Here is a 13017-nt window from a genome sequence, read left to right as displayed (position 1 = left end):
AAATCTTGTCTTGGCATTATTGTATTGTGTAAAAAGGCTGTTTTAACAAACCTTGTGAAAAGAGCCTTAATTAAGGAACATGTTTATTTATGTCAAACAGTGTGGTAGGATTAATTAGAAAACAAATTGACGCGTGAGTAGGGTGGAAAGTGGGAGGATGGAATGCCCCGACGGCACCATCCTACGGATGGGTGGACCCAATTAGTCGGGTAGCTTTCCAACATATTAAGTGAAAGCCCTACGTTAGATAAATAGGTTCTCGGGCAATTCTGTTCTAGAAGACTAGGCTAGCGGGCAATTCTGTTCTAGAAGACTAGGCCAGCGGGCTGTGCCTTGCATGGATGAGGAAAAAAGCGTTGTCTCTAGGAATCAAGACTAGTAATTGCCCAAATTATGATCAATTACCCTATGGGTGATTTGATTTTTAGAAGACCATGCTCCCCCTGCGGGATAGAACTAGATGATGCATAGGTTCCTTGTTGTTGCAACTTTTCACTTTTAATATCATTCTTCTTTTTTTGCTATGTGCCCTAGTTTTCTATAATAATAACACTCTATGATATTTGCACTCTGATTTCTTTGCCAACCACCTCGGCCCCTTTAGCTCCCATATCTCTAAACTAGCCTCTTCCACCTGTGTATGATTGATGTTGTGCTACTGTAAATCATTGGTGGATTGTTGTTGTCCATAACTCTAGTTTCCATGTCGGCCCCACCACCTTGTCCTTGACCATGGCCTCTTCCTCTGCCTCTACCTGGATTGGAGTAGAAGGATTTTTCTAATGTGTTCTTGCTTTGTCAAGAAGAGTCCTCACCAAGAGACTTTTCTTCTATGATCAACATAGACACTAAGTCCCAAAAGTTGGGAACATTATCCCTGACTTCAATGGAGGTCTCGAATGGCTTGTACTCTTTTCCAAGCCCATTCAGACACAAACGCTCACTAAATCATCATCTTCCACCGATACATTGATAAACCCAAGGGATTCAACAATGCCCTTGATCTTTAAAGCATACTCATTGATAGACATGTTTTTCTTCTCCACACTATGCAACTCTTGTTTTAGCTACAATTTCCTTGCCTTTTTGTTGGTCTATAACATTTGCACTAAATTTTGCCATACAAGTATTGGAGTGTTGGCATCTTGTATATGTCCTATCATTGTGTCTGTGACACTGATTGAATTCTAATACATTACTTTCCTTGCACCCTAGTTCCAGTCTTTGAATGCCTTAATATGTGCTGGAGTGGCATTCTCTTCAGACAACTCTGGAGTCTTCTCATTGTCTCCTTTAACATAGTCCCAAAATCCTTTACCAATCACAGGAAATTGGTCATTTCGAACTTCCAAGCATGGAAGTTATTCTTGTCTAGCTTCTCACTGACAATCTGATTGAGTCCGTCATACATGTTTGCCTACAATAACTAGAAACTTGCAAACATACAATTTCTATATGCAACTTATAACATAGCAGTATCTTCTATGTTGCGCGATACTTCAGCACAATATGCATGCTCTCTCTCTCTCTCTCTCTCTCTCTCTCTCTCTCTCTCTCTCAAAAACCTCTCCCATTCTCTATCTCTCTCTCTCTCCCCCCTCACTCCTCTCATGTTCTATGTGTCTTGGTATTCCATGATGAGATTCCATGGATAGTTTTGTGTCAACCAAGTGAGATGACTTTGTTTTGTTTTTATTTTATTTTATTGATGATGAGATATGCCATTTCTCTCTCTCTCTCAATCTCTCTCTTTAGTACACGCTTAATCAAGATTTATTTATTTCGATCTCTCTCTTTAGTTTCTTTATTTCAATATCTCTCTTTAGTACACACTTTCTTTATCTCTCTTTAGTCTCAATCTCTCTCTTTAGAACACACTTCATTCGTATTTATTTATTTCTCCCTCTGGATCTCTCTCTCATTCACACTCTATTTATGTGTGTGATCTTTTAAGTGATGAAAGGAAAAAGGAAGAGAGGGTGGGGCACCTGGGCAATAGCATCACTCGATAGAACAGCTTGGGGGGATCCCTCCACAGCTCGAGGTGAATATGGCAACAGCAGAGCTGTCAAACTTGGGGGCAACAAATAGGTGCTCAACAGCTTGGGCGAGATCCGAATTCGACGAGATAGGGAAAGCGACAAGAAACAAACAGGTTCTCGATAGCTTTGGGCAAGAACCGAATACGTGGAGATAGAAAAAAAGCCGAGGAGGAAGAAACGAAATGGGAATTTTAAGGCCCAGCTCAAGCGAGAAACGTGGCCCCACCAACAACATTTTCTTTATTTTTGTTATCTCGGCTAAGATAATATTAGTTTGCTATACATTATATCATTTTTCATAGCACGCCCAAGATACATTATTTCATTTTCGTATCTTACCCGAGATAGAATTATTTTATTTTTCTTTTACTATCTAAGATATATATATTATTTCATTTTTCGTATCTCACCCAAGATAGAATTATTTCATTTTCTTGATGTGCCCGAGAAACATTTTTCTCATTTTTTGTATCTTGCTCGAGATATATTATTTCATTTTTCGTATCTCGCCCAAGATACATTCTTTATTTTTTGTATCTCGCCGCCCGAGATTTAATTATTCATATTTAGTTGACATGGTAACCATGGTGGTGCCATGTATCTAGCCCGAGATATGTCATGGAAATTCTTACCCGCTGACCTACATGGTTGCCACATATCTCGAGCCAAATATGTGGGCATGACAATGTGGCAATGTGTGATTCTCTTTGTATAACTCGCCATATGTCGAACACGGATTTGGGAATCTTGAAAATGTCCCACTTTTTTCCAAACTACCCTGAAATAGCTAGCTTATCATGCTACCACCCACATGCATATGCACGGGGGATTTTTTTTGCGAGCAACTACAGGAGCATAAACCCAAATATGGCGAGCAAGGGGTGCATAATGGGGGGCTCTCAGTCTATTCTCTCTCTTTCTTTGTCTCTCTCTCTCTCTCTTTCTCTATTGCACACTTGTCTCCTTCTCTCATTGTCACCAAGGCTGGTCATCACCAAGGATTGATCCATGGAAAGATGTATGATTTTTAAGACAAATTATGCACCAAACCATATTTCTTTGCGAGAATAGATATGGGTGTCTAGCTTGAGGTACTGGCTAGGGCTTGCCTTAAGGTTACCCATGGGGCTATCCCTATCTCACTACTGGCCTAGACAGTTTAACGGATTCTCTGCTAACTCGTTCATGCTCAACTAGGACTCTAGTTGTGTGCCTCTCTCTCTCTCTCTCTCTCTCTCTCTCTCTCTCTCTCTCTCCCCCTTTTCTCTCTCTCTGTCTTTGTCTATCTCTCTCTCTTTCTCTTTCTCTCCCTTTTTTCTCTCTTTGTCTTTGTCTCTCTCTCTCTCTCTCTCTCTCTCTCTCTCTCTCTCTCTCTTGTGTATGGGTGCTTCCTTTATGATTTTGTCACTTGATTCATTTCTTTTGTCCACATCTTCATCCTTGAAAGCTATTTTCCTGTGACGTCCTACAGACTTCCTATCTCTCACGTGCACGTTGTACTCAGGTCTGTGACTAGCATCATCATCCACATCAATTACATTACATTGTTGTCTCTTGTGTTGGACTGATTCCCAATCACCTGCCCAAAGGTGTTGGGGCCTTATACATAGGTGTGCCTACAGTGTTACTCTTTACTATCCTTACAACATTTGCTGGGCTTGGAGTATGCGCATTTGCCCTCTCAATGAGCTTTTCAAGACTTGGACACCTGCTCCAATATGCTTTCCCATCATGTATGAATTTTGTTTTGCACTCTGTAATAAAGCATTAGCCATGTCTGATACACATGCAATGTAGAGTGTTATTTTTTGTTTGAAACCCTCCCCAGCAAACCAGCTTCCATGTTTAGACTCTAACAAGTTTGTTCTTATCGCTCTTCTCCACCTATGCAATAGTTAGAAACATTAATAGTTAGAGACATATTAGAAACTTCGATAAAGACACAAAGAGCATGGTTCTACATACTGAAATCATTACATTTCCCCAATGTGCAATGCGCACTTCCCACTAGCTCAACCAAAGATCCATGGCAGGTATATCTGAATCTTTTACATTTCCACTATGCCACCATTGTTGGATAAGTTAGCCCCTTGAGATAGTGCAGCCTTTTTTGTTGACTCGATCCGCCACTTCTCACACATGCTCTTATGCACGCCTTGGAAGGCCTTTATAACATACTTTGTGGTATGTATATTTACGCTTTGTGCCCAATGAAATAAACATGAGCGTTCCCGACCTTCCATTTCTTGTCCTTCATTGTAGACTTCTCTAATGGCATTCCAATTTTCTTGGGCTTCATCTGCCACATGAAACCAAAGAAGTCTGCCTTTTCAAATCCGTGTGCCACCATGACATTATTTATGCACTCCCAAAACAATACTTGGGAATTCTTGCCCTCCTCTTTCATCTCGCAAGTTGCAATAGTTAGAAGCTCCTGCAGCAGGCTGCAACTAAAAGTCAATATGCTAAAAGAGGTAATAACAAAAAAACTATTTTTTTTTAAATAGCGACAAACCATTGTTACTACCTTGGATCATAAACGTGACAAGCCATTGCTATCCAATCCATGATGCGTCTAGTGTGGTCAAATTGGATCCAAGCTCTTCTTAAATCACCATTCCCTGAACGCCTCATTCTATTGAACAAGTTCGACACCTGAGGCTAGCCCCTTAGTAGACATCTTGAAAACAAAACAACATTCAGTTTCATTCCCTTAACTTGGAAATCGGCTCCCATGAAAGAAGTCATAATTGCAATCCCTCTTCAAACGTAGCAAGTCATCATAGTAGACACCTGAGGCTAGCCCCTTAGTAGACATCTTGAAAACAAAACAACATTCAGTTTCATTCCCTTAACTTGGAAATCGGCTCCCATGAAAGAAGTCATAATTGCAATCCCTCTTCAAATGTAGCAAGTCATCATAGCCAAATGATGACTTAGGTGGTCCTTGGCGTGCATGAGCTATTGACCTTCGAAACCTAAAAGAAGGTAAATTTTAATCATTTTGTATATATGTCCTTAACAAATGCTTCTCTAATTTAACTCACCACTTGTTCTAAACTAGCAGGCCAAGTTCTTCTAGCACATTATTGAATTCCTTATCGCCAAGCTCATGTCCTTGATCTCCTTCTCGGACTAATGAAGTTAACACCAACTCCTTGGCAATACACATTTGCACCTTCCTTGGACCAGCACCTGCATCTACTGTTTGAACCATTGCTTTAGTCTTATCAAGCAATGCCTTTGATGTTCCTTCCTGACACCATGTGAATGAGTTCCGGTGTGTTTTAGAAGCCGTGTTAGGCTATCATCACTAATACACATAGCATGCACAAGATTCCTTGCAAGTTGCTAGCTTTTTGCAATAGTGACAATTGAGCTTTCCATCATTAATGGCTAGGACACCAACTACACAAGCTTCTTTATGCACCCTTTGAAACTAATGTCATTAGGGAAGCCATTGTTCAAATACCAAGAGCATGTGGTGTGCAAAAAATGCATTTCACCAATGCAATGGCTTATCCTACACACCCTTGGAAAGTTGACATTTGATGTAGCTGCCTTTGTCCACATATGGCCATCATACTTATGATCCATACCCCCATCCATTCCTGCTACAAAATCCATGGTGACAGGAAACGCAAATATTACATCCCCATCATAGAACCTAGGAAGCTCATTCACCTTAAACACCCGTGGTATACGCCTCACCAACTTTGTCAAAGTGTTCTCTTTCCTCATGTTCAATAAGAACTCTATAATGCTTTTCGATTTCAAGGGTGAAAGTACTTCATGGTTGGGTAACTAGGTGTATAGAGGCACTGCATCTAACACAGTTGTCTTCTGTAGCACACTATCATCAAAATTTGTTGAACTTTCAATATTCACATAATAGAGGTACCAATTGATGTATTGGCTTTTGAGCTTACACATACCTCATATGTAAGAGATATCAGGTCATCAAGGAGGTAGAGCTCATTGCCTTCTATATCTTGAAGTGGAACAAGGGCAGCACGTGTCTCTTTATCTTCTGTGATTGTGATTGCCTCTAAACCCTTGAACTGTGAAGGTAAACATTTTTTAATAAGAAATTCTTTGTTCACAAAGCCTTTTCCATTTCTTAAAGGCACCCTCATCTTAGGTGTACCATTGTTGGGGAAAATAAGCAAAGCCTCCATAATAGAGAAAGAGAGAGATGTGTGAGAGAGAGAGATAGTGAGGGGTGTGTGCATGTGTGAGAGAGAGAAAGAGAGAGAGAGAGAGAAGCACTAGTTAGGAGGTCCTAAATAAATAATTACCAAATATCATATACCAAATATTGTACCAAAAAAGCAGAGCCTCCATAATAGAGATAGAGAGAGAGGTGTGTGTGAGAGAGAGATAGTGAGGGGTGTGTGCATGTGTGAGAGAGAGAAAGAGAGAGAGGGAAGCACTAGTTAGGAGGTCCTAAATAAATAATTACCAAATATCATATACGTTACCATTTTTATGAAGATTAGGATTAGGGTTAGGGTTAGGGTTAGGGTTAGTGTTAATGTTAACCATTTTAACTTCAGTGTTGAAAAAAAGTAAAACTTTAAATTTTCACTAAGTAATATTGCTACCATTTTTTATTACACGACTCCTTGCAATTTTACAAAATTTAAATTGAACTTTTTAAACCCTCCTCCACTCCCCTCCCCATCCCCCTTTCCTTCCCTACTTGTGATACACTCACCTTAGCATAAAGAGTGCAACTCATTCCCATCATGTTCGCTGCTACTGAAAGAGTCCAAGCGTGCTTTGAGAGGCATAATCATTTCTCACATATAGTTTGATTTTTCATATTTTTAGGTTTTTCAATTTTCTTAGTAGGGACGATGATGAAATATTTCAAGTGATTTGAATATTTTATTTTATTTCATATTGAAAGCTATATCAAGAAACTAAACAATGATAGGTCGTGCTAGAACAAAACTAGCAACCCAATAGGTCTTGTAAAACTAGAGGACCTTATAGTTAAATTTATAAATTTGGTAAGAATTACAAGAAATTTTACATGTTTCCTTGATTACCAAAGATTTATATTAAAAGTCAAAGGACTTTATTTTACCAAATTCTCTCAAATATATGTTAAATATTTTAAGACATATTTAAGGTGAATAATAAGATTTGCTTTGCACCAATGTGTGGTGACGTGGCCCTCATCCTCTACCATTCTCGTGGTGCATACTCTACATATCCTCTCCTCTCATCCTTGCCACTCCGAGAGAGAGAGAGAGAGAGAGAGAGAGAGAGAGAGAGAGAGAGAGCATTTTCAAAGAGATCACATCTTTGAGAACAACTGTAGCTAGAGCCCTCAAGCAAGATAAAGGTCATAAATAGAAAGCAGGCTATTTGCTTATACTACGTGTCATTTTGTAATGCATCTCTCTCGCATATATCATTAGGGGCATTTGAAACTCATTTTGTAATGCATCTCCCTCGCATATATCATTAGAGGCATTTACATATTTAAGTCATTTCTTTGAGACCCCATTGCCCCGGACAACCCGGTAATGAAATAAATTCTGGAAGTCAATGAAATAAATCCTAGATGTATAAAGGCTCTAAGGATTATTTTAATTTTCCTCTCAACTTTTTTTAAAAAAATTGATATTGTGAAAAATACATGGATTTATTGAAAAATACATTAGATTTGACGTGGCCCTGTGTGCCACATCATATTGCCAAGCCTCGACAATATGACATGGCACACAAGGCCACATCAACCTGTGCTAGTCAAGGAAAGGTTAAATAAATTAGGTTTAGAAATACTCTAAAAGCTTGGTTATCTATTGATGCTTGATAAATTCCCTTTAATTAATAAGAGGTTCTCAAGTAGATTAGAGAGGACATATATGGGAGCGCCAAATTGTAGAGCTGACGTATATGGGAGTGCCAAATTGTCGAAGGCCAAATTGCAGAGCACCAAATTGCATCTCTACATATATGGGAGCGCCAAACTATAGAACTAATATGGCATGTGAGTGCCACATCATATTGCCAACCTTCGGCAATATGATGTGGCACAGATGATGTGACCAAAAATGCCACATCATCTACCATGTCATATTGCCGAAGGTCGGCAATATGACATGGCACTCACATGCCACATCAGCTCTACAACGGCTACTTATGTCAATATAAGCGTGCTCATTTTCGCTCGATTGAAGGTTCGTAAATCGCTCGATTCAAGGTTCGAAAATCAACCCAACGTTCGTTTCTAGGTTCAGCGTGCTCGTTTCCACTCGATTGAAGGTTCGCAAATCAATTGTATGAATTGTGCCAAAATAATCATTGTATTATGGGCACACACCTTGTATGGCCCTTTGTGTTGATTAATATGTGCATACACAGTCTTACTGTCGAGGAATGAGAGCCCTTTTTTTTCTTGTTGCTTGTGATTCTTTCAGTTTCTTAGCTTCACTCTGAGACTATGCTTGACTGGTTGACTTTCCAGTCAACTATCTATCCTTCATCTCCCAGAGCAAAGGCTATATTTGTATTTTTATTTTTTCCCTTTTCTCTATTAGATATCTTGAAAGTATTAGCCTAGCCTATCTCATGCCTCCATCACTTGTTGTTAAGTACTTTTCCCTCTTCTCTATCAGGTATCTTGAAAGCATTAGCCTAGGCTATCTCATGCCTGCATCACTTGTTATTAAGTACTTTTCACCCACACCCTAACTCACCCATGAGAGAGATCTCTCTCTCTCTCAATAAATCATGCCATAAATGATTTATCGAGAGTTCTCTCTCTCAATAAATCATGTCATGCTTGTATGACCCTAATTTGGGCTCATGGACCTTAGCCTCTTGTGAGCACTATCCGCATAAGCTCAACTCCTAGGAGAAGGCTCACTCCTCCTAGTTTTGATAACTACCAACTAGTGGGAGGTACAAGGAAACCTTAGAAGTAATTACTATGAGGCCCATGGCATACCCATCAAGAGCTATGACTTAAGGGCATATGATACTTTTGGTGGTGAGTACATCAAGTAAGGAGGCTCGAGCATTATGAAAACTTCTCATTTAAGTGGGTCATTAGCTCTCTTCACTATAACATCTAGCTAATGTATCTTGATACCCACTACTCTACTCTATCGGTCTCTATTAAGATTGTTTGGATGGGTTGTAGGAGATCACGTATCAGTAGTACTCTATGTTAAGATTGTTGGATGGGTGGCTCACGATCACTTATCAAGCAATTTTTTATTTGAGTGGGAGGAGGTGTGTGTTCTCCTAGTTAATCAATGAGGGGAGGTAAGGGTTTTTCCAAATCCTTGAACTAATGAATGGTTGATTTGCTCTAATATTTTTTTGATACACAAAGCGGATGTAAAGAGGACAAAGTTTATGCCTTGTTGTGAGAAGACACATGGGCTAGTTAAGAGATTCATGATTAGTAATTTAGAGATTCTGGCTTTGATTAAGATATTTTAGGGATCTGAACTTAGAGATATAACCTCTCTCAATAGAAAGTAATTTGGGTCCATAAGTCCTATGCAACACCCGCCAATTATCTTAGCCAACTATGGTATAGATGAATAACTGTAGTGGTTAGGTTAGGTTTCAGGTTGGGTTAGTTTTAACCATGGTAAGTATATGTTTTTAACCATGGTAAGTATATGTTTTTGTACAAAAGGGCTTCGTGATGTCTTTTTTTGTATTGCCCACCATAAGGAGCAAGGAGGTGACGTTCTCTCTCTATGCATCTCTCTCTCTCTCTCTCTCTCTCTCTCTCTCTCTCTCTCTCTCTCTCTCTCTCTCTCTCTCTCTCTCTCCATACACTTTGGTATATGCACACATACTAAAGAAACAGTCATATACATATACACTCACTTTGCAATGTTGTATGTTGCAGAATGGCTTCATCAACCCGATCTCGAAAAGCTCATCAGCACAACCAGACATCATTAACATTTCTCAACCAACAGTGTCCAAGAGCACTGAAAATGCAAGGCCAAGTGAAATTGTGTCAAATGTGGTCCAAGGAAGAAATGTAGCAGGCTCCTCTACACCACAGAGCTCTCGAAAAAGGGTTGTTAGGAAATTGGTGGAAGAGGAGGATGAGAACTTGCCCTCTCTACCGGAAAATTTTGGGAGGCTGGTGCAAACTGAGATGTAGCCATCAAACTACAGATGACCTATTAGAACTTGAAGAGAGCTTCAAAAGGCACGGTTATGTGCCATCAATGGGAGAGTTCATTTTTTTTAGTCTTTTCTCAAGGAACCCCCCATAGAACATAACCCTAAGGACCCGAGATGGAGGAATGGGTTTTGGTGGCAACAATCAAATATGTTTGATGAAAATCTCAAAGAAACATAGAAGTGGGCTCACCTTACCAATAAAAATTTAGTTGTTTGGGATGGAAACCATAGACTTGTTTCATGGCTTCATACCATTGAAACAAGTAAGTTAAATTCACACTCCTTTCTTTGGAATGTTTTCTATCTTTCTTGAAAGCTCGAATACTCTACTAGAGAAGCTAACAGACGATGAACGAAAGTGGGCAACCATAATAGTTGCTCGCAAGAATAAAAAAGTGGGCAAACCAAGTTGGTACAATGTCCCAATGGCACTGTTGTCCCAATTTGTTTTTCAAGTAATATTTGTGAATGCCTCTAACATTTTAATTCAAAGACGTAACTTCTTTAGTTCAAGTTTTCTTAAAGTTTTCCACCTTGATTTGTAAGAATAGGATGACTTCAAGAAAATCATTCAAACAAAAATGAGAGGATTGCTTAAGGAAGGGGAATGCATAGAAAATGAGGAGAGGAGGTGTACCAGAATTACTTGAAGGAAACAGAGATGATTTTCACGAAAAAGGGGTATACATTCGCAGCCATTGCAAATCCTGCAAATGGAGAGGATTTCTTTGATGTGGTATTTAAGTACCAGGATTGGCATGAGAAGCAGCAACAACTCACAATCGAGAAGATGAAACTCATTGCTCGCTCCACCTTGCCTCCAAAAAAATGAGTAAGCTTCATCCGCTGTTGTGCAAAAAGCGCAAGTTGGTTTTAGTAAAGTTTTAGAGTGTAATGCATGGCTGCTCTATTTTATTAGAAAGGGCAAGTTGGTTCAAACCATTGCTAAAGGAGAGAATGCTATGAAGTCTGCATAGGTACCATGCGAAGAACTTGCATTATGCACGTTCTTCAACAAGTATGTGTATTGGCATCATTTAATAACCACATCACTTGATATGAAGTGCAAAATAGAGGAAGAGAAGCAATCTTGCGGGATGTTCAATGCAAAAAGAGAATCAAAGGGAATAATGTCCCTAAAAGATTATTTGGCCGATTGCAAAGCAAAACATTTCGACACCGCATTTGTATCATGGCAAAAAAAGCAATGCGGTCTTTGGTCATAGCATCGGCTTAGCCACATCTCATATGTACAGCAAGACGCACCATATACAGGTATGCCTAGAATATAATATTGCATTCCAATTTGCTTGTACACTAGGTATAGGTAAGCTGATAAGATAAATTTGTTATTATCCTATTTATTACTAGGTGGTGGGTTTTGATGAGGAGGGACATAGTTTCTTTCCTCGAGCTTCGTCATCCCCCATAGATGAGTGGGTGTTGAGTGAGTTTGAGAAAAATGGCATATATCTGGAAATCTAGATAGAAGAACTTGCCAGAAAAGAGGTATGGAGTTTGTGCCCATGGTGGGGTTAGATTATCCCAATGGGACATACCCCCCTAATGAGGAGGCCTTGTGGAAAGGTATTATCCATGCCCAGTGCCATGTGATATATTTCATGCCTTGCTCTATGTTAAGACGTAATTTTGTGAAGCAGATCTACAATAGCCTAAGCGGTCTAGAGCTAAGGGATCCAAGCTACCTACAGGCCGTGGCAAGAAAGGCATAACCAGGGGCAAGTAGTGGAGAAGCATTGTCTACAAATGTCCAAAAAGATGCAAGTGGGCGAGGCAAAGGTGTCACTAGTCTTGGCACCCAAAAAAAGGATGGCAAGTCAAATGTGGAAAGAATTGGTTCCCAAAAAAGGAAGAAAGTCACAAAGAAAAGACAGGTTGTAATAAGTGAAGATGAGGAGGATGATGACGATTCAGAGGAGGACGATCACACAGAAGATGAGGAGATGATGGATGACGAAGATAATGACACAAATACTTTAGACAATCCTCCAACGAGTAATGGACATTAACCTTACTGTTCAATCGTTTCCTTTAAAGCATGTGTTTAATTATGTAACCATGTTTAGTTTTTTATATAAAAGTGCTCTGAAATATATCACCAAAGCGCTATTTTGGGAAACATCACTGAATTAGCCGACAATATAATTGGGAGAAACATCTCATAGTAAGTGCATGAAAACCCCAACTTGTATTTTGAACATAAAGTATTTGTAGTTCCAATAGGGTTCTAATATAAACTTGGCTCCCAAGCATTACAATGGGCTGGCAAATTTTGTTGGAGGCTTGAACAAACTTGGAAATATAGGAACCCAACCCTCATCTTTGGATGGTGTGGGCAATTTTCCCACAGGGTTGCCTATAACCAAGGACACTTCGCTAGTCGCTCACTAGAACATTTGGAATAAAGAGCTTGTTGAGGCTGCATGTGTTCTTGGCAATGAGTTCTTAAGAGAGGATGGAACCTTTGTAAGCACTTGCATCGGTGACCATTTTGGTGATGTAGTGGACATAGCCAGAGCCCATGATCTTGCTCTACAATGCACTTTGTATCTTAAGTTGCATCAGAGCTACCGTCGCTCTGATGAGATAGATTTTAAAGAGGTATGAACCACAACTTTATTTTCTTCTAGTATTGGGAAATTAAAAGAAAACTCTAAATTATTATTCAAACAAACGAGGTGTATGCCATGACTGTGTAGGTAGTAATGTTGATTGTTGGGGTATTTGTTCAACACCCACCAAGCGTTCGACCTCCAACATATATGAGAGTGAATGGTAAGGA

The sequence above is a fragment of the Cibotium barometz genome, chromosome 45 (genome assembly GCF_041138505.1).
Source record: "Cibotium barometz isolate CiBa-2024 chromosome 45, ASM4113850v1, whole genome shotgun sequence".
NCBI lineage: Eukaryota > Viridiplantae > Streptophyta > Polypodiopsida > Cyatheales > Cibotiaceae > Cibotium > Cibotium barometz.
The sequence above is the reverse complement of the archived record's forward strand: the minus strand, read 5'-3'. Positions refer to the sequence as shown.